The following is a 22,022-nucleotide window of genomic DNA, read 5'->3' on the forward strand; positions in this document are numbered from 1 at the left end:
CAAATCAAACACGCTGTTTCTTTTCATGAAATTCAAGTGCATGTCATATTTTTGTAAGCCCCCTGTACAGGTATTCATAGTTGAAATCGACGAAGGAGCATCTGGTGATGTGAAAGGCCAACGCCGAAGGAAGAAAAGAGAGAAGGGAAAAGAGACCCTACACTGAGGGCAATTTATTTTGAAAAAGATTTTCTCGAAAAATCAGAAAATTCAAAATTCAAAAAATCAAAAAATCAAGTTCAAATTCTTGTTTCTTGGAAAATCAAATTTCTTGTTTCTTGACAATCACACTTAATTTCTTGACCAATTGGAGGCAGGATTGGATCTTACCCCACTGAATATTTCAAAAATCACGTGGGGCCTGGATTTCGTGCCGCCAACATTCCAAACAGCAAGTTGGGCCTGGATTTAGTGCCGCCAACCTTCCAAAAATTCCGTTGGGCCTGGATTTCGTGCCGCCAACCTCAAAAAAAAATCACGTTGGGCCTGGAATTTGTGCCGCCAACTTCACAAAATTCCGTTGGGCCTGGAATTTGTGCCGCCAACATCCCAATGAGTCTGAAATTTGTGCCGCCAGTGCAACCAAGGCAAGCTCGGGTATAATCCCACTGATCAATTCATCATATTGGGGCAAATTATCTTTGGAAAGTTTCTCAAAAAAAAAATCAAAAAATCAAAAAATCAAAAAATCAAAAAAAAATCAAAAAATCAAAAAATCAAAAAATCAAAAAAATCAAAAATAAAAAAAAATCAAAAAATAAATCAAGTTTCATCACGGCAGGATTGGGTTTAATCCCACTGTCCGATTGTCAAAGTATTTTCGGGTCAGTCCTATGATCAAAAGCTTATTCGGGTCAGTCCCACGATCAAAAGCATTTTCGGGTCAGTCCCATGATCAAAAGCATTTTCGGGTCAGTCCCACGATCAAGAGCTTATCCGGGTCAGTCCCATGATCAAAAGTTTATTCGGGTCAGTCCCACGATCAAAAGCATTTTCGGGTCAGTCCCATGATCAAAAGCATTTTCGGGTCAGTCCCACGATCAAGAGCTTATCCGGGTCAGTCCCATGATCAAAAGCTTATTCGGGTCAGTCCCACGATCAAAAGCATTTTCGGGTCAGTCCCATGATCAAAAGCATTTTCGGGTCAGTCCCACGATCAAGAGCTTATCCGGGTCAGTCCCATGATCAAAAGCTTATTCGGGTCAGTCCCACGATCAAAAGCATTTTCGGGTCAGTCCCGTCTAAAATTCTGTTCGGGTCAGTCCCGTTTAAATTCTGTTCGGGTCAGTCCCGTTTAAATTTCTGTTCGGGTCAGTCCCGTTTAATTTCTGTTCGGGTCAGTCCCGTTTTAAATTTCTGTTCGGGTCAGTCCCGTTTAAATTTCCGTTCGGGTCAGTCCCGTTTAAATTCTGTTCGGGTCAGTCCCGTTTAATTTCTGTTCGGGTCAGTCCCGTTTTAAATTTCTGTTCGGGTCAGTCCCGTTTAAATTTCCGTTCGGGTCAGTCCCGTTTAAATGTCTGTTCGGGTCAGTCCCGTTTTAATTTTTGTTCGGGTCAGTCCCGTTTTAATTCTGGTTCGGGTCAGTCCCGTTTAAATTGCTGTTCGGGTCAGTCCCGTTTAAATGTCTGTTCGGGTCAGTCCCGTTTTAATTTTTGTTCGGGTCAGTCCCGTTTTAATTCTGGTTCGGGTCAGTCCCGTTTAAATTGCTGTTCGGGTCAGTCCCGTTTAATTTCTGTTCGGGTCAGTCCCGTTTAATTTCTGTTCGGGTCAGTCCCGTTTTAAATTTCTGTTCGGGTCAGTCCCGTTTAAATTTCCGTTCGGGTCAGTCCCGTTTAATTCCTGTTCGGGCCAGTCCCATCTTTAATTTTTGTTCGGGCCAGTCCCGCTTTTAATTTCCTGATCTAAATCAATTACACTTTAAGTTTTGTCAAGAGGGGTCAGTCCCCATTTCTAAAAACGTCCACCGTTCATGACGTTCGCCACCAAATAAAGCAGGTAGGTATTTGGTGTCTACTTCTTTGTCTCAAGTTTTTTCAAAACTCAGACAAAGAGGGGCAAACTGTAGACACCAAATTTTGAATTAATGCTTTGTGTTTAGATGATTTGCGTTTTAGTTCATTATTTGTTTGTCTAGCCCTTTTAGGTTTATTTTATTTTAGTTTTATTCCCTTTTTAGTTTTTAGTTGTTTTTGTAGTTTTTATTTTGTAAGTTTAGCGTAGAATTTTTAGAGAAAAAAGGAAAAAGAGGAAAAGTGAAAAATGAAAAAAGGGGGGGAAAAGAAAAGGGAAAAATGGTTTAATGCATATTGGCCTATTTTTGGGAAAAAGAAAAAAATGAAAAGTTTGAAAATTAAAAAAAAGAAGAAGCTTTTAGTGTAATAGGCATTATTTACTTTTTGATACATTTTAATTATTTTTCAAAGAAAAGAAAAATTCCAAAAAATATTAATATTTCAGGTTACAAGCATTTGTGTTTTTGATTGCATTTTATTGTTATTTCTATTATTTATATCTTGTCAATTTCATTTAAGTAAAGAAAAAGAAAAAAAAAATTTTGCCGCAGCATGAAAGCTGCGGACTTGCGCAGCTTGCAAAGAGGATTGGGACGGCTCCTGGGAGTGCAATTACTGAAGCAAGTACAATCAGGTTTTAGGGTTGATTCACCATATAAAAACGAGAGAAAGGATCAGCCGCAACAGGGATTTTTTACGGAGAGAGTGACGGAAACAAGCAAGAAAGGACAGCTGCATAAGAAAAATGAGAAAAAGCCTGAATGAAAAAAAAAAGAAAAGATACAGAGAGCTATGAACGAGGTGTGAAGAAGACTGAAGATTGGGGGAGAATAAGAGAGTGTCTAGAGCAGCGGCTAGGATTAAAGAGGGGAGAGTGTGGTTGAAAGAGAGGAAATCAAAGGAGTGAATAACAGAGGGAGTTACGGGGAAAGGGGAAGAAACGGCAAAAGAGAGTTACGAAGGCTATAGGAGAACTTCGGCTGGGCAGTAGGAATCTAAAAGAGGAGAAGAAGAAGAATTAGCGGCGAGGGCTTTCGACAAAAAGAAAAGGAAGCAGGAGGAAGGTTGGAGAGCGGCTGAAACCGAGAGCAAAAGGGAGAGGACGGCTGAAAGAGGTAGTGACGGAGGAAACAAAACGAAAAGAAAAGGAGAGTCGACTGGGAAAGCAGAAGGCGGCTAAGGTGTGGTTGGACAGAAAGGACCGAGAGAAGGAAAGGAAATTGGAGAGCTCTCGGGTAGAGTGAGGAACCAAGAGTGATGGCCAAATGAAATCCGTTCCTGCGGCAAACCAAGAAGCTATTGAGGCTGCTGACTCTCACAGGAAGTTGTCACGATAATTTCGGCCGTGGACATCGAAAGAGAGAGCAAAAACTGTACGATTTTCATTCTCTCTTTATATTAGTTTTCCTTTGATGATCGAATCTTCAAGTTCGCTGAATTTTCTGTGCGCTTCATTTGATTTTCATAATCTAAAGCCGCTATCTTCGGCTGCTATGCTGCATGTTTGATGTTTAAGATTTGTGGTGAGTTTGATTTCGATTCCTAGGCTACAGCTCAGTAACAAGACTACAATTTTGAAAAGAAAAGATTTTATTTTTTTTTTTTACATGGCTTGTATGTTTGGAATGTTTGGAAGGTTATGAAGAAAGGTGGCCTGTTTCATTTTTTTTTGAACCAGTCTTGGTCCGTTCGGATATTAGAGTTTTGTATTAGTTGCTGCTGAAGCCTATGATGTGATTGAAATCTGGGATTTGTTTGTTCTTTTGATACATCACATGCATGTCCAAGCCAAGCTTCAACTGCGATTTGTGACAGCAATGTATTTTGTTGTTTGGTTTAAAATTCTGATGTTGGATGGAAAGTCTGATCAAATCTGCGTGTTTGGACCTGGAATGTGTGTTGGAAACGGATAGCACCAATTTTTCACTTTAGTCGCAGGTTCTGCGAATTGGACTAAGGTTGTGTTTTGTATGTTTTTCAATTGGCATACCATGAACAAGTTCATTGCAAGTTCCTTCCTAGCATCTTAGATGTACTTTTCATGGCTAAGCTGCTTTAGTGAACTTAATAGAAGTAGATATTTGCGTGCAAGCATGAGTTGAAACCTTGCATTTCAGGTTTGATTGTTAGATTAACAAAGCTGGTCTGAGTTCTTGCATACAAATCTATCTAAGTTGGAATAAAAAGAAGCAAAAAGCTGTTGCATTCATTTGTGAGTCTTTGCTGTCTTTCTGCTCTTCAATAGCCCACAATCAAAGTTGCGGCTATTCAATTTACTTGTTAATCTATCAAGAGGATAAGAAATGTTGGGTTTACATGAACCACATTCAAATGCTTTGCTGGGAAAATAAATAACCAAGTTGTCGCGTTCAAAATCTGGTTATGAACAAATAAAAATGCAGCAGTTTTGCTTGGTTTGGAAATGTATCTTGCCGCAGCTTTCCTTTCTTCTTTTGTTGCTGATCAAAACCAGTTTTGCCATCTTAATCTTGCACTCAAAATTTCATGTTGTGAATTGGGTCAATAATTTCTGGGTTGATGAACTTGTTTACATGATAAAATGGATGGAGTTTGTTTGCTGGAACTTGCCGAAAGCTTGAGGAACGCAGCAGTTTCTTGTAGTTTGCAGAAAATTTCGTTTCTTACGTTGCTGCATGTATAATAATTCTTCAAAATTGCTTCTTAATCCCCTCAAGTTTCACCTTATGCTTTTATGACCCACAAAATTGAGAAAACTAATCAATTGGGTCCCTGTGACTTTTGCAGCAATGCATTATGGCCCAATTACATTCCATTTTCTTGCAATTAGGTCCTAAGATGGATGCAAGTTGAGTCGTCATTTGACTTTTTATTATCTTTTGGGACCTTTGAAGCTTTTAAATGTTTCAATGGGTTTTGTTTGTTTGATTAATGGTTGCTTTTGGGATCCTAAAATGCAAGTGAAACCACTCATGGACCTTTCTTTGCCCCTGGACCCTTGAAGTTCCTTAAAGTGTTTGATTTGGCTTGAATGTTTGATTAGCGTTCACAATGGAGCCTTTGGCCGCATTAATGTTTCAATTCATTTTGATTGTTTGTCTTTATTGGTTACCATGTTTTGTATAGGCGGTACTTAATGCAAGAGTTTAAAAACTTCGTGTCCAAATGAGCTTGTGTTCTCCTATCTTCTTGAATTCTCTGAAATAAATTGGCTTTGGCCTTTTTCTTGCTCTTGGACTTGCAAAGTTTCTAAAATGTTTCAATTGGCTTTGAATGGTTGATTAATGCTTGCAATTGGGTCTTTGGTGAATCCCTTTATTGGAAACTATGTATTGTTTGATTCCATTTAAATTGCAATTAGGAGAGATTTGGTGACTTCGTTATACTTTACTATTTGAGGTGCCGTGACATTTTTATTGTTTTGAAGCCATTTTTCTTTCATTTGGATATCATTCAAAGGAGGCGGTATAATTTCTTTTATCTTTTTGTATCTCTCCTATGTGGTCCAATGTGCTAAGTGAATTGCATGTCTACTTTGCTTTCCTAGCTTTTCTTTAATTCCTTTTACTTATGTCATTTACTTTTTGTTTTCATTAAGTTATTCTTTTGGGGTATGTGTACACCTCTTGGCTTGTAATAGATAGGGCTTTGGCGAGCAATTTGGTCCATTTTCCCCTTCCCCCTTTTGTTTTAGTTAGTGAATGTAATAGATAGGGCTTGGAGGAGCATTCAATGAAGACCTATCGAAGACGTGTGCCTAGCTAGCAAATGTAATAGTTAGGGCTTTGATTGTCTTATGTGTCTTGCATGCTTATTTGCTACGTGTTAATTTGCTTCGTTAGGGCCTTGCATCTAGTCGAGCATGCTAAGTGTTATGTGCTATGTGTTTACAAGTGTTTGGCATGTCTACTCGCTTTCCATAGCCATGAATGAATGTGAATGGATGAATATACGTTTCCGCTAGTCCAACGCTAGTCGGAATTCATAGAATGGGCTAGTCCAATGCTAGACCCTTAGGGACTTCCCCTCATTAAGTACATATTTGCATGTTCACTACATGTCATGCATTTTTCTTAGTTTTATCATTTGGCATGCTCCTCGAACCCCTTTTCCCTCCATTTTAGGATTTTTGCATTTCATGCTAGTTATAGGGTTCATTTTGCTTGAGTGTCCCCTTCCGATAAGGGAAACGAGCGAGTGTGGCTACTCGATAGCCTTAGCACGCTAGTTTCGCCTTCTAATCAAAGGGAAAATAGAAGTCGAAAAGTTAGGAGTCAACCCCCCGTACCCGACTTGTTGCATTCCTCTAGGGTCATACTTTCATTTTTATCGCCTACATACTCTTTTAACCACATTTTTTCACATTTCTCAAACCATACTTTCTCACTACATTTTTCCTATCACGTGCTCATTTCCACCTCACAAATGGAATTCCACTTTACCTTATATATCTATTATTCTATTTTCACACACTTGCACACAAACACTTGGATTTTTCCATACAATTGCACACATGCACCTTTTTATACACTTGCACACTTGCACTTGAATCATCATTTGCATTAATCGACCTCTATAAGGTTTTCTTTTATTGGCCGCCACAATTCATGTGGTTGGGACCAAAAACCTTACAAGAGACATTTTAGAATTTAGGTTTGCATTTTTTCTTTCTTTTGCATTCATGTAGTGCATCCAAATGTAATAAATTCTTTGGTTAAAATAAGAAAAACTTTGATTAAATCACGCAACTAGCCCTGGCTAGGTCGAAGGGGTGCCTTGGATTTTATCCTTGCCTTCCCCTTCGTCAAATGTGACTCCCGAACCTTTTTCGTTGGTTTACGTGGACTAGGAGTCGTTTAAAAGGGGTTTCTTACTACTCTTTCCCATTTTTTCTTTAAAAAATTCATTTTTAGGTGACTTGGTACACCTTAACTCATTACCAAGTGGCGACTCTGTTTTTCTATTTCAAAAACCCTTTTTAAACTATAATTTTGGGTCAAATCGTCGCATTCTCAAACCCCCATTTAGACCCATTTTTCTTCTAAATCACAATTCATTTTTTAATCACAAATTGAATCAAAAAATACATTTTTTAAACCATTTTATTTATTTATCAAAAAATGGGGCGCGACATGCATATGAAACCTTATTGGGGTTGTGGTTGGCATTGGTTTATGACTCGTTATCGAGTCTCTTTTAGGGCTTGCTTTCATTTCGGTTGTTTCCTAGTTAACTTTTGTACTTGTACCACTTTGAGCCTAGTGAACGGCTTTTGGGAAATGAGATGAATTTTGTGTGAGATGTTGGGACTGATTTGAGGATAGAATGAAGCCTTAATGGCTGGAAAAGTAAGAAATTTAGGGGAAGTGCTGCCCGATTTTCTAGGCCGTTTGGTTCCTTTAAGTTGGGTTTGCCTTTTGGTAGAATGAAAGGCTTTTGGGTTGTTTGCGCCTAGGTCTTCATGCTACCTTTTCGTTTCCAAGAAAATCATGTTTTGCACCCTTGCATTAGTAATTATTTGGCGACGTATACGACTAGTAGTCGAGCCTCACATGTGCATTCTGTTTACTCGATTCTGGAAGTAAAACCTTCAATTGGTTTATTTTGATTATTTTAGGGTTTCTTGGCGATTAAGGCCAATCTGAAGTGAAAACTTTTGAAATTGAGCCTGTGAGTGTACCACTCCCCTCCATTGCTGTTTAACTTGATTTTTGCTCTGCAATCTGTTTAATTGTTGGAGACGAGGGTGTACTTTATCACACTCGTTCTCTTGTCTGTCCCTATGCCAATTTTGAGTGCCTATCTGAATCTGCTATCTGAATCTGCTATTCTGTATCTGTATCTGAATCTGTTATCTGTGTCTGCATCTGTTCGGATTTCTATGACCTATGAGCTCAATCCTGTGGCTAAGTTATTCGAATCGGGCCGGCAAGGGCCTGGACGATTAGATAACGAACCACGGTAGTCTGTTCGGGGATTTTGGGTATTGAGACCCTTGATTCCGGGTATACTCGAGTATTACCATTTCTGTTCGGTTACGGTGAGCGGGCCCGGTAAAGGGGTGTTTGGTGGACGGAATTCGGTGTAAAGAGGGGTCTACGGACGCATTGGTTCTATATACGTTGACGGAGAGTCAACCGATTTGGATCAAGTACGGCGCTGGAAATTTGGCTCCTGAGAGCCACCCGTATCCTTCTGATTTGAATCCTTGGTTCCTTTGCTTTACATCTAGCATGTGTATCTGATTTTGTAAAATGTGAAATGCCATGATTTTTCTGCTATATGTTTGGTACCTCATTGAGCGCAAGCTCACCCCTTTCTGTTCTTTTTGTTTTCCTTACAGGAAAATAAACCCCTTTTGGTCTGGATTTGACAAATGGCTGCCAAATTGAGCTAGTCGAACATATCTTTTGTATAGCTCATGTATTAAAACCCTAAGTGTACTTTTGGGGGCGTTTTCTCTTTTGATTTGGCAAACCATGTGTATATATTAACTTTTGAAAACTTTTGTATGTCATTTTGATTTGTAAACGCTAAAGTTCAGATGTGAATGTTTGTTAGCTATTTCGGTTGGGTTCTGACGGGTCGGTTACTATTCATGGCCGACTCCGGATTTCATTTTTTTATTTTGGGTTATTTTACCATTTTGACTTGTTTACGCTCGTTTGTAAGTTCCGGATCGCTATAGATAGTTCTGGTCTGCATCGTTAGTCCTGGCGAGAGTTGGGCAGGCAGTCCGCTCACCCCTTTGGTTCGCCTTAGGGGAAAGTGGGGCTGTCACAGCCCTACTATCCAATTATTCCATAATAAGTGCAAATGAATCTAGAAAGTAGGGTTTTATTCTTCGGTTTCAAGTTTGGAGCAAAATTAGGGTTTTCGCGATTTTCCGCCGGATGAATTTTCGGTACGGAGCAAGGACCAAATTGGGTGATTAAAACTGACTTTTAAGTGAGAAATAATATGTGAGTAGTAGCAATGATATAAGGTTAGTGAATGGGAAGTAAAAACCCTAGTACGTGAGTTTTAAGAAAAACGGCGCGAACCTGCGGGTCCCGCGCACTACCGTTTGAACGCACCACTTGACCACCATTTTTGCTTACCAAACAAATTTATTGAACTTGAGCAAAATATCTTCCCCCTCTTAGCTCTCCTATTGGCCGAAATTTAAGGCAAAGAAAAAGCAAGGAAAGAGAAAATTTGTGCGGTTGAAATTAAACCAAGTGTTAGGCCAAATTGTGGCTACAATTAGTCCTAATCCTCTTGTCTTATTAACACCATATTAGCAGCCTTTCTTCCTCATTTCTGCACCTTCACAGCCGAACAAGAGAGAGAGAAAAGGGAGAGCAAGAAACAACCATTTTCTTTTTGATTTACACCATCCAAGTGAGAAACAAAAATTCTAAACCGATTAAAGTGAGGGTTGTGAGTTGGGAAGCTTGAGGAACTAAGAAATTTCAAAGGGGGTGAAGTATATCTCTTCCAAGCCTTGTCTTTGAGGTAAAAGTCTGATCATGACCCTTGTTCCTCTAAATTTTGGGTTTAAGATGTTATTTAGATCATGTTGTAGCTTGATTACAAGATAAACAAGATGTTGTGATGATTCTTGGAGGTTTCCCCTTTTTATATGATGAACTAGGGCTTGTGGAAATTCTGCCCAAATTGTTGTATAATGCTTATATGTTGCAATTGAGGTTGTATAAGGTGTTTTGGTAGTGATTGGACCAAGAAATTAAGGAAAGTTGCATTAGAAACTCAAAATTTCAGAATCTGGAATTTTTGCTCAACATTCTGTCCGAATTTGTATCTATATGATAGAGGCCGACTTGGCCTTAGGTCAAAGAAGAAAGGTTGTAGAGAATGGTATTTTATAAGTTCCTACAAAATTTCAGCTCAATCGGAGCAACGTAGGATGTGAAAAGTCCAAAATACCCTTACTGTTTTAAGTATTTCCCAAGCAGTCCGTGTGATCCGTTAAGTCCAGTTTATCACGTTTTTCGACTAGGATCCATTCTGATTTAGCTTTTTTCCAAAACATGAAAGTTGTAGTATTATGAATTAGCTTTCAAATGCATCTAAGAACACCTGATTTGGACTTGTGTACTCTGAGATATGTCCATTATAGTGTTCAGCATTTAAACAGCCGACGAATTGGTTTCTGGTTTAGTAATTTGAGAATTTGACTAAGTTACATTAGGAACTGGACTAAGTGACCTTCATGAATATTGTAGCTATGTGTCTTAGTTTCGAAACGGCATAGGTTTTGTCTCAATCCGATAAGCGTAGCTTTGGATATGTTATTTCCGCATTCGTACGTCAAATCTGTCTTGTGCTAAGTTGAATTTCTGCACTTGTGATTGTTGTAATTCTTATTCTTATGATATTGTGAGCCTATGGAATGGTTCTTGACTTGAATTGCTTATGTGTGATGTTGGGTTGTGGTTGAGGAAAAATAATGAAGCCAAAATGGTTGGAAAATTAGGTAAACACAAAGGGCGTGCTGCCCAAATTTTCGCTCGAGGGCTAGGTTTCTATTGGAACTTGTATACTTTTGTTTGGCCAATACCATGACCGGTTTTCCATTTTAAAAACACGATTTTTCATCCTGGGGTTCAAACAACCCTCTTCTTACTTGAAAGTCATTTTTACACGTTTTACTCCTAATTAGTCGGGTTTCTTTGTTTCCCTTAAATGTTTTGCTCGATAAACTGTAATATGTTCTCTTGTTCAACCTTAGGTTTCATTGGTGACTAAGGGTAATATCCGGAAGGATATTTTGCACGTTATTTTGCATATCTAGGTGAGTGTTCCTTATTTGACTTTATGGCTTGTTGTTATCATTTGTTAATGTGTTAATTGCTTTTAATGATTTCCAAAACGAGCTTTCCAGGCGAGTGTGTACTTTATCGCACTCGACCTAAATAACTGTGCAATTTTCAAGGATTTAATGATTGAAATGTTACTTGCGCATGCATGTAAGCCTTTTGGGCTGAACTGGCCATTGCCCCTTGTTACCGGTTGTCTCGAGCCAGAAGCGGACTCGGTCGGGCGATTAGGGACTTGGGTGAACGTTTGGTATACTCGAGTATTACCCTGTAGGTTGGTGGAGACTGGCCAACGGCCAGGACGGGGGTGAATGAATGAATGAACGAACGAACGAAAGAACGAGGGTTTATTGATAAACGAAAAATGCATTTTCAAATGATTGGAGGAATAAGGGGAAATGTCAGGAGAACGAATGAACGAATTGCTCCTTGTGAGCCGTATCCTTTTAATGAATGTTACTATTGCTTTCCATTGTAAATGTTTCTTGAATTATTGATACTCCATGTTTAATGTATTGAATTGATTGTTTGATTGTTTGATTATCTGTTTAGAACCTCACTGAGCTTTTAGCTCACCCCTTTAGTTTTGTTTTCCTTAACAGGGGACGGCGAGCAGGATGAGAGCATAGACTAGCCTAGTCTAGGTCTTTTGTTTCTTTTGTAATGGTTCCCGCCCTAGTGCTTGGCACGGGCTAGTTGTATGGTGAAGTGGGAACCTTTGTACATTTGGTGGTTGTACTTTCTTTTGAGATAGCAATGTATATAAGTTCCACTTTAAGTTTGGATTGCTGCCCTATTTATTCTTGTGATTTGTTCTGGATTTGATTAAAGAACGACTGAGTCCCGGCGAGAGTTGGGCAGGCGGCCCGCCGAACCCTCTGGTACGCCTTAGGGGGAGGTGGGGTCGTTACAATCCGAAATAAGATAATTCACATCTCGAGCTGGCCAGTCCCAAGAGTAAACTATCTACATTCGAAATTCCTACCTGATGTACCTATCTATTGTCCTCAAATATCATAAGAAAGATTTAAGGCCTATAACACTTATGATTCATAGCTTATGCTCGACCGAGCATTTAGTCCTTCATACTTATTCAACACTTAGCCCAATCTCACTCCGCGCAGAGACCACACGAAGTAGGCTCTGATACCACCTGTGATGCCCCTACTTCTCTCAAGAGCGAACCCGAGGGTATTGGCGGGACGCCTGCCTAGCTCGCGCCAGGACTCGATACTCTAAAACTAGAAAATAGATTCACGCTAAAAGAAAGTTCTGTTTAAACGATTACATCCTCAAAAGTTGTATGAACTAGTACATCAAGTCATACATACCATGAGTACCAAAAAGTAAACCCTAGAAAAGGTGATAACTACAACCACCACGACAACTATATACATCTTACTCGTCAACTTATAACAAGTACAAATTCAACTCGTCCATAATCAAAACACTAAACACCTTTCCGAGCGATCCCCGCGTCGGCCCCCTGCTAAGGAAAACAAATAGAATGGGATAAGCTATATGCTTAGTGAATAACCAGGGGTAAAAATGTAAACTCGCATAATTAAAGAAATAAATTAGGATATTTCACATCAATAACAGAAAAGTAACATCACAAGGGTAGGATACGGGTGGCTCCAAAATCAGTTCAATTCCCCGAGCTTGAATGTCTGTTGACACTCCGTCAACCAAAGTACTCATGGTCCGTAGACTCCACTTAACTTTCCCTGTTCACCATATTAACTCCCGCTGACCAGTCAACAGTACACAGCAGCTCGAGCGAAACAAAATAACTTAGCTTTCGTCAAAGCTTTAACAAGAAACTAAATCCCAAGTTTAGCATGGAACTATCTTCGACCAAACCCCAGCTAGCTCGAATAGTTCGTCTAACCCTTGGAACCGGGCTGGAACCAAGCCCTGAGATATCCGATCTCTCAATAGATGGTATCTCTCAACAAAGTACACAACAAAGTACTTACCCCAAACAGCACACAGTAAATGGGGTTCAATTCAAGTCATGTAATCACCCCCATCAGCACACAGCAAAAGGGTGATACTCAACATAAGACATGTATTCTCACATAGGAAATCAAAACAAAGGATGGGCTTAGGTCGAGTGAGATAAAGTACACCCTCGTCTAAGTATCTATTTAACATATACAAAGCCCTTTTAACAATTCTACATCAATAACAACACAATTACTCACTTGATAAAGCTTGGCACGAAAACGATACAATTCACTGAGCTTGACCGTCACCGTCAAAAGCATCACAATCTGTATTGACAGATTATATACACACATAAGTGAAACGGCCATACAATAGCAGTTTATAACTTAAACGATCGAATATGGTCGAAAACGGTCAAAAACAATAAAAAACGGTAAAAAATAACGTTAAGGCCAAAAGAATATCGAAATTGGCCAAAAGGGCTGGAATGGTAACAAAATAACAAAAGTAGACCTAAACGGTCCAAAACAGTAAAAACGGTTGAGAAATGCACTTGCGCGTGCGTGGAAATGAAAATGGTACAAAATGGGTTACACGATTTTGCCCATAACTGGAGCTGTGGTTATCGAATCAAAATGTACTAGGTAGTGTCTCGAAACTTAAACAAAAGATTACAACTTCCATGAAGATACCTCAACCCATTTTTTAGTGTATCTAAGTTAAATTTGCAAAATATAAAACTAGAACTCCAAAGGCTAGTTTATCTTTCTCGTTTTGAGCTGAAATTTTGTAGGAAGCCCTAAAATATCATTCTCTACAACTTTTATGTTTTGTGCTAAGCCTAGTTCGACCTATAACATGGTGAACTAGAACCGAGCAGAACAGGGGATGTGCAAAACCGAAAATCTGGAATTTATGCCTACAAGTGCTAATCTTCATAATTCTAGCTTAAAACACTACCTCACCTCCTTATCTACACTTATTCCCATCATAATCCATCTAAACAAGAAGAAATATGGCTGATCAATACAAATCCTAGCTCACCAATTCTCCCAAAATCACCACAACTACTTCCATAGCTACCAATTTGACCGAATCATGAGTTATATAACAACTGAAACAAAAGTAAAAGAACCAAAGATAAGGGACAACCAATATACCTCAAGAAAAAGCTTTCAAAGGATATCCTCCACCTCTCTTAGAAATTTTTGGTTCCTTAAACTTCCCAAACTCTCAAACTATTGATTAATCGGTTTAGTTTTTCTTGTTTTCACTCAAATGGTTCAAACTCAAGATGGATTGAAGTTGTTTCTCTTGCTCTCTTTCTCTCCCTTAAGCTCGGCAAAACCACGGGAAAATGGTGAAGAAATGGAGCCAATGTGAAGATAAGAAGCAAAGAAAATTGGCTTGGTCAAGGAACCATAGGTGGCCGACACTTGTCACCACCAAAACCAACTAAAATTTTGTTTTCTTTTCCTTGCATTTTGGGTCAATAATTTGAGCTATAAGGGTGACGATCATGTGACAGCCCACTGTGACAGCCCCACCTCTCCCTAGGGCGAACCAAAGGGTTCGCCGGACCGCCTGCCCAGCTCTCGCCGGGACTCAGTCTTTCATTTCAGTCCTTAATTAAAATCGAATAAAATCTCAAATTTTACATCAAATTCTCCAAGAATTACATGTTATAAGCGAAGCGTCCACGCTTCTGCTGCGCCACTCTGATCCTTGAAACCAGCTATTATACCGGAGGAATTCCAAATCTAAACTGTACAAAAATATAGGCCATCCAGTCACGTGAATAAGTACTACAAGTCCTTCCTTCGCCTTGAGCCCTGTGGAGGGGAATAAAATAGTTTTGGGGTGAGCTAAAAGCTCAGCGAGTAACCAGTAAAATCAGTAATCAAATTGGTTTCACAATAGTTCATTTCAATGATGTCATAAATCAAACGATAAGTCAAGAAACAATTACAACATTTACAAGAAACCATACATGAAAAGGATACGTTCGTTCGTTCATTCGTTCGTTCGTTCATTCGTTCGTTCTCCTGTCATTCCCCTTTCCTTCATTCATTTGAAAATGCATTTTTCATTTGTCAATAAAACCCTCGTTCGTTCGTTCGTTCATTCAACCTTTCCTGGACATTGACCAGGCTCCACCAACCTCCACCAACCTACAAGGTAATACTCGAGTATACCAAACGTTCACCCAAGTCACCATATCGCCCGACCGAGTCCGCTTCTGGCTCGAGTCGATCGGTAACAAGGGGCAGTGGCCAGTTCAGCCAAAAGGCTTACATTCATGCACAAGTAAGATTTCAATCATTTCATCTTTGAAAATTTCACATTTATCGAGGTCGAGTGCGATAAAGTACACACTCGCCTAGAAAACTCGTTTTGGAAATCATTGAAAGCACTTAACACGTTATCAAACGATAATACAAGTCATGAAGTCAAGAAAATATAGCAAACAAGGAACACTCACGTGCAAGCACGCATGATATGCAATCGAGTAAATAATGCAAGAAAACAGTTCAAAAGTAACTTTGGAAATAGTTTGAGGTCACTCACCTCCACGGCTCAGAAATCATCCATCATATATCATTACCTTGTCCGAGTCCAAGCCCTAAATCACATACTCAAAGCAATCATACATACTCAAAGTTCGGACAGCATTTCCCCATAAATGCTTCATTTCCAACCTACAAACAACATCAATTCATCTCATTTCACTAGCCATTCCATAGGCTCCAAGTCATACAAATACAAAATCAAGCTAACGACATGTGCGGAAAAGGTTTAGCAAAAGACAGATTTGACGTGTTTTTGCGTAACGGATACAATCGAAGCTACATTTATCGGATTGGGGTGCAATTTATACCCTTGTGAAACTAAGACAGAGGGTTACAACTTTAATGAAGGCAACTCAGTCCAGTTCTCACCCTAACTAGGTCAAATTTGAAATATACGAAACCAGAATCTCACAAACAGGTTGGCTAACTGCACAATTGTTAAACAGCAATAACTCAGGCTACCGAAGTCCGATTGAAGTGTGTCTTATGGTGTTTCGAAGCCAAAACATAACCCTACATTTCTTATGAAGACCTCCAAGGCCAAATCATGCATTTTCATGGTCAAAAATGGAAAACTACATGAAAATAGAAATCTGGGCGCGAAACTGGTTTCATGGACAGTCAAGGGTATTTCGGTCATTTCACAAGCTACAGTACGAACCTCGAGCTGAAATTTTGTTGGAAACTAGTTTATACCATTGGCTACAATGTTCATGAAGATCACCTAGTCAAATTTCCAGTGTAACCCAATCAAAGTAACCAATTACAGAAGCAATTATCAAGTTCGGATAGAAACAGGGCAGCAGGGGTATTTCGGTCTTTGCACTGGCTACCGAACTCAGATTGGGCTGAAAATTTACAGGCAACTATAAAACATCATTCGCTACAAATTTCATGTTTTGTGCTAAGGCCAATTCGGCCTCTAACTAGGGGTAACAGGGCCGGGCAGAATAGGAAAAAAATTGAAACCCTAAACTGGAATTCATGCATTCAAGTGCTAATCTTCCACAAAAACATCTCTTTAGCCATCACAAGTCATTAATTTAACATAATCAAGAACAAAGAAAGGATGGCTAGACATGATACCTTCAAATATCAAGAAAGGTGATGACTTAGGGATTTTTCTTCCAAAACAACTCCACCAAGAGCTTCAATCTTCCTTAGCTAGCAAGTTTTATGGAGTGGTTTGCAATTTAATCGGTTGGAACTCAAGATTTGGACAAGAATTGAAGTGACCAAATGAAAGGTTTTCTCTCTTTTCTCTCTCAATGGGTTCAGCCAAGAAGCATGAAGAATGAAGATGATTTTGGTCAATTTTTGATTTATTGGTAAAGTTGGTCCAAAGGTCAAAGTCCAACCCAATCACAAAGTGACACTTGTCACCTTGCTTGCTTAAGTTTATCTCTTTGTCTCTCTAACACTAATCCATATAGGTAACTTCTAATTATCTCTGAGCACCTTGTAAAATTATATCACTTAATACAAAACTCCAACAAGTTGTCAAAAATATATCGCATTTACCGCACTAGCGGGTCCCACGTTCAAAACGCACTTCAAAATTAACTTGGGCTAACTGGTACTAGAAAAATGGTTGGAAAACTATATTCCCTTACAAAAATGTATAAGAAATTAATATATTGAAGAAAGGTATAAAATTATAGACAAGGAAACGAAATAATGTCTAGAAAATATACAAAAATTTTCGGATTCTCACACTCATCCTTTTGGAGCGTCACAGATGAGGGAGATATTTTGCAAAAATATCAAGGGTATGTGGTGGTAGGGAGGTGGTGGTCAAGTGGTGGGTTCAATCAGTAGTGATCGATACCTGTCGGTTTTAACCGATTTTTCTTAAATCGCATATACTAAGATTTGAACTTATAATTCACTCACTTATTATTACCATTTCTAATCACACATTATTTCTCATCTAAAACTCACTCTAAATCATCAAATTTAGTACACACCCCGTACCGGCTAATCACACTATGAAAAGACGTGAAAACTCTAATTCGCGCTAACTTAAAAATGGAAAAGGAAAACCTTTACTTTCATGTTCATTTGCACTTATTGTGGGGTGATTGGGTGGTAGGGCTACTATAAAATCATAAGTTCTAAATAAAAGGGGATTTTTAAGAAAAACGTGAGGGGTTTTACAATTCCATAAATTGAATTTAGGGTTTCGGTTAAAATATGAGAAATTTGAGAAAACGGTCAGTCACAAGTGAAACTAGGGTTTTGATTAGACTTTTAGGGTTTCTAGTCTTTTAAAATAAAATAAGGTTTTAAATCAAACCCAAAGAAATAACTTTAGTTTCTTCTTTAAAACAAAATAATGGTTTAAAATAAAAATAAACTAAAGAAACCATAATATCCTCTTTGAGACTAAACAAAAGTTGATCCTAAAAGTTGGGGTATCACAATTTTCTAATCTGATTTGTGGTTAATCTTGTTGGTACTTGTGAATCTTGAAGGAAACCTACAAGAATCTAGGGTTTCTTGAGTTTCCTGAAACCAATCTTGAAGCTCTTGAAGTTCTTGAAAGTTTCTTGGAGGGTTCTTGCAAGAACTTGCTGATTTGAATGTTGCTTGTGTGAAAAAATAGAGGGCTGACCAGAATCTGATTTTGAACCATTCGGCCAAGTGTTGTGACGTTGCTAAGTCAAAAAAAAAGAAATGAAAAAGAAAGAGAGAAAAAGGCATTCGGGTGGCAAGAAAACAAAGCCATAAGATAGAGGGAAGTGAATCTTTATTGCCAAATCAGTTTCTTACATTGTGTCCTATCCCTAAATAGAAAATTCGAACAAAAAGAAAAGGAATTCAAAAGTTTTGGCTCACCTCTTCTTGAAGTTCTTGAACTTCTTGTGCCTTGGGAACTTGTTTCACCTTTTAAATAAACATCTTTCTATACTCTCTTGCGGTGGTGAAGGGCTTCCTTGGTTTGGAAGTGAAATTCTTGGGCAACTCTTGAGCTGCCCGTTGGGGGAAAGCTTGAGTGAGGTTGCTTACATCTTCTTGAGATGCCATTATCTTGCACCAAAGGCTGAAATTGTTTGTGTGTTGCGCAAGGGAGAAGGAAGCCGAAACTGAATTGTGTTGTGTGTGAGAGGGTGTCGGGTTTCCTTGAAGGATTTATAGAATTCCAGCCGACCTTGGTGAGGTGTTTTGGAAGGAGAAAATCTGGAAAATTTCGGTTGAAGAGGTAGATATCAAATCTGATTTGCAAGTCTACTTGGAGAGGAATTTGGAAGTTTCTAAAAGTTGTTCAAGAAAGGTTTTCTAAAGAGTTTCCAAAACTAACTTGTTTTCCAAATCACTTTAGGAAACTAAGCAAAACACTTGGGTACCTTCTTTGTTTCACTTGGACACTCTCCTATATTCTCTCCTATATTTTAGGACACTCTCTTACATTCTCTACTACATTTCCGAAACTCACTCCTACATTATAGGAAGCTAGGGTTTTCTTTCTTTTGTGTTCACATTAGCACTCTTCCATTTTTGTCCGCCACTATTGGCCTTTCAAATTCATCCATTCCCACTTCATTTTGCACCCATATTTGTGTCTTACCTTCTTGGTTACTCTTGTGGAAAAAGTTGGTGACAATTATTAGACTTGAGCGGCATTTCTCAACTACCTAATCTAACAGGTAAAGGTATTTGGTAAGTCCATTAGAGTGACATCCATATACACGAGTGCGAGTGGATACACGTAAAGGAGCATGAAAGGCACTATCTTCAGTTTCGTTGCTAACCTTTTGCTGGTTCCCTCATACGTCATGGCGAATACAAGACGCATAAAAGCTAGCCCACAATATTGTCTTACTGATCCTAAGGAAGTCAAAGAAGTGGCATTATGTGGTGTAGATGAGCAATTGGATCTCGTCAAATCTCAGTTGCTTGGTTGGTTTTATACTCGTTGCGGTGTCAAAGATAAAATTTGTAGCTTGGCCATTGATGGGAGTTGTGAAGTCAACCTTACAAGTGCTATCATGGTTGAGAAATTAAATCTTCCAACCATTGATCATCTTCAACCGTACAAGTTGATAAGTACTCCTGGTGTTGTTTGGGTTACTAAGCACACACTTGTACCTATTCAAATCGGCAAATATGTGGACGAGGTGTTATGTGATGTAGTCCCAATTCAAGTGACACATGTGTTGTTGGGCAAAGCATGGATGTCGAGGTGAGAAGTTAAATATGACGGACATACTAATAAGTATTCTTTCTTATTTAATAGTCGTCGTCGTTTTGTACTTGTATCACTTACTTATGACCAGCTTTGTATTGATCTAGCATACATAAAAAGTGAGCTTGAGCATTATAGAATGGAGAAAAAGCTAGATGAGGGAATTGCGCCTGACGAGGTAAAACCCGAGGGAGTTGAAAGCAATGAGATGAAAGGGTCAGCTGTTGAACTAGAAAAAGAGATGGAAAAATCTGATGAGATAGGTGGTAAAACGAAGAAAAGAGAGAAAGTGGGCTGATCTTGAGCAACCCGGTGAAGGCCTATTATTTTCCTAATGAACTTACCTTTGCTTTGTTTAGTGTTTCTTCTTTTATACAAATCAAGCAAAGGCATGTTGAGCTGATCTTGGTGTGTTCCATTCCAAAATCAAATGTAGACCTTGCAAGCCTCCATGGAGTTGGTACTCCAAGAGTTAAACCCCGTTGATATCCATTCATGGAACAATGTCAACTCCAATCAGTCCACACCAAAGGGGAGTTGATTCGAGCTCATCTTGAAGGGAACACTCCACATTTTGGGGATGGTTGTGTACCAATGGTTCGTTTAAAGAACAAGTACCTCAATGACCATTATGATTTTCGTCTTGCTCTTCGTCCACATGAAGCTCCAACATCACCAAATCCGCCTTGGGGCATTGCAAGTGTGTTCGGGCCGGAGTTTGATTTCATGAGATACACTTCACACCACTTTGAGGACCCTTATCTCATGACCACAAACGATCAAGTTGAGCATGCATTGAAGATAGTTTGTGAGATTCAAGGTTCGACAAGGGTTATTTTCCAACTTAGCATGTGGGTTTTGCATTGGATGGCATCTGTAGCCATCTTAACAAGATTGAGTTGAAGGCATGTAACTTGTGAGAACCCGAAATTTTCTTATTTTCTAGACATTTTTTATTTATTTGCACACAATTTCTATATTTTCTTTATTATGAAAAATTTTTAAATAATTTTTATGAGTAAATATAGTTTTTAAATCATTTTTCTAGTATAAATTAGTTCAAGAGATATTAGGAGTGTATATTGGACGTGGGACCCACTAGTAAGTTAAGTGTGATAAATTCGGCCAATTAGGTTAAGTTTTGCATAGATGGATTAAATTACTAGGTGTTGGGAGATAATTAGAGTGTACTCAGATGGTTTAATCTTGGAGAGGCAAAAGGATAAGTTTAAACCCAAAAGGAGCCATGTGTCACTTTCTTATTCAACTTGGACTTTGACCATCTTACTTTACCTTTACTAAATATCAAAATTGACCCAAAATCATCTTCATTTCTTAGCATCTTGGCCGAGCTTCATAGGGAGGAAAAGAAAGGAAAGCTTCAACTACTTCTTCCATTTCTTGCACAAATCTTGTGATTCAACTACCAAAACTTTAAATCACTCCATAAAAACCCTTTGCTAGGTAGGATTAAAGAAGGTGGTGGAGTTGTTTTGGAAGAGTGAACCCTAAGCTACTACCTTTCTTGAGGTGTCAAGGTATGTTGTGTAGAAATTCATTGTTTGTTCCTAATAATGATTTATTAGTGACTTGTGATAGCTAAATAAGTTGTTTTGTGGAAGATTTCATGATTTTTAGTAGAGTTTGATAAATTTCTGATTTATTAGTGATTTTTCTGATTTTATATGATATTTGTTGGTTGGCCATCGATGATGGCTTGATATGGTCTAAAGTGGAAATTTGGTGTGTTAATTGTAGTTATTTGCGGAAAATTTTAGCTTTGTGCGAAAGTTTCAGTTTTAGGGTTTCAATTTGGGGCTTTTCTGGGGTTGTTGTGGAACTCTTGATTTGGCTAAGATTAAAGGGCATTGTAACCCTATGAAAGTGTATTGAATAGCTTATGACTTGTAATTGTAATTGTGGTGGTGTTGGATGAATATAAATGGTTATTTGTAGGATGGAAAATCTGAAATTCTAGGGGAAATGCTGTCCAATTCTTAAGTCTAGGTAATTTCATGGTATTGGCTTGTTGTGAGTGGAAATGAGTGACTTTGGGAGTTGTTTGAACCTTTGGCACCAAGTGTTCCTTATTTTCATTTTTACGTTCTACTTGGCCTTGCATTAGTAGTTAATTGATTGGGTTTATTACTCGTGTTCGAGTCTCATTGTGTTATCTTGATTGTTATAGGACGTGCCGGTGATCCAAGGCATACGTATGGTGGAAACTTGTGAAATTTCTTTGTTTGAAGTGGTGAGTGCACTACTCACATTATTATTATTTCATGGCTTTATTGTACTTGATATCTGTGATTGGACTGCTTGTGCTTACTGCTTATGCTAGATAAGACGAGGGTGTACTTGATCGCTCTCGTACTCTACGGCTCATTTGATCGTTTATTGTATGAAATTCTCTTGATTATACTTGAACTAATGTCATTTGGACGTGTATCCAACGACCTTTACTGTTATCTCTGAGCTCAACCTCATTGGAAGTCAATTGACT

This window comes from Coffea arabica, chromosome 6c (assembly GCF_036785885.1).
Source record: "Coffea arabica cultivar ET-39 chromosome 6c, Coffea Arabica ET-39 HiFi, whole genome shotgun sequence".
Lineage (NCBI taxonomy): Eukaryota > Viridiplantae > Streptophyta > Magnoliopsida > Gentianales > Rubiaceae > Coffea > Coffea arabica.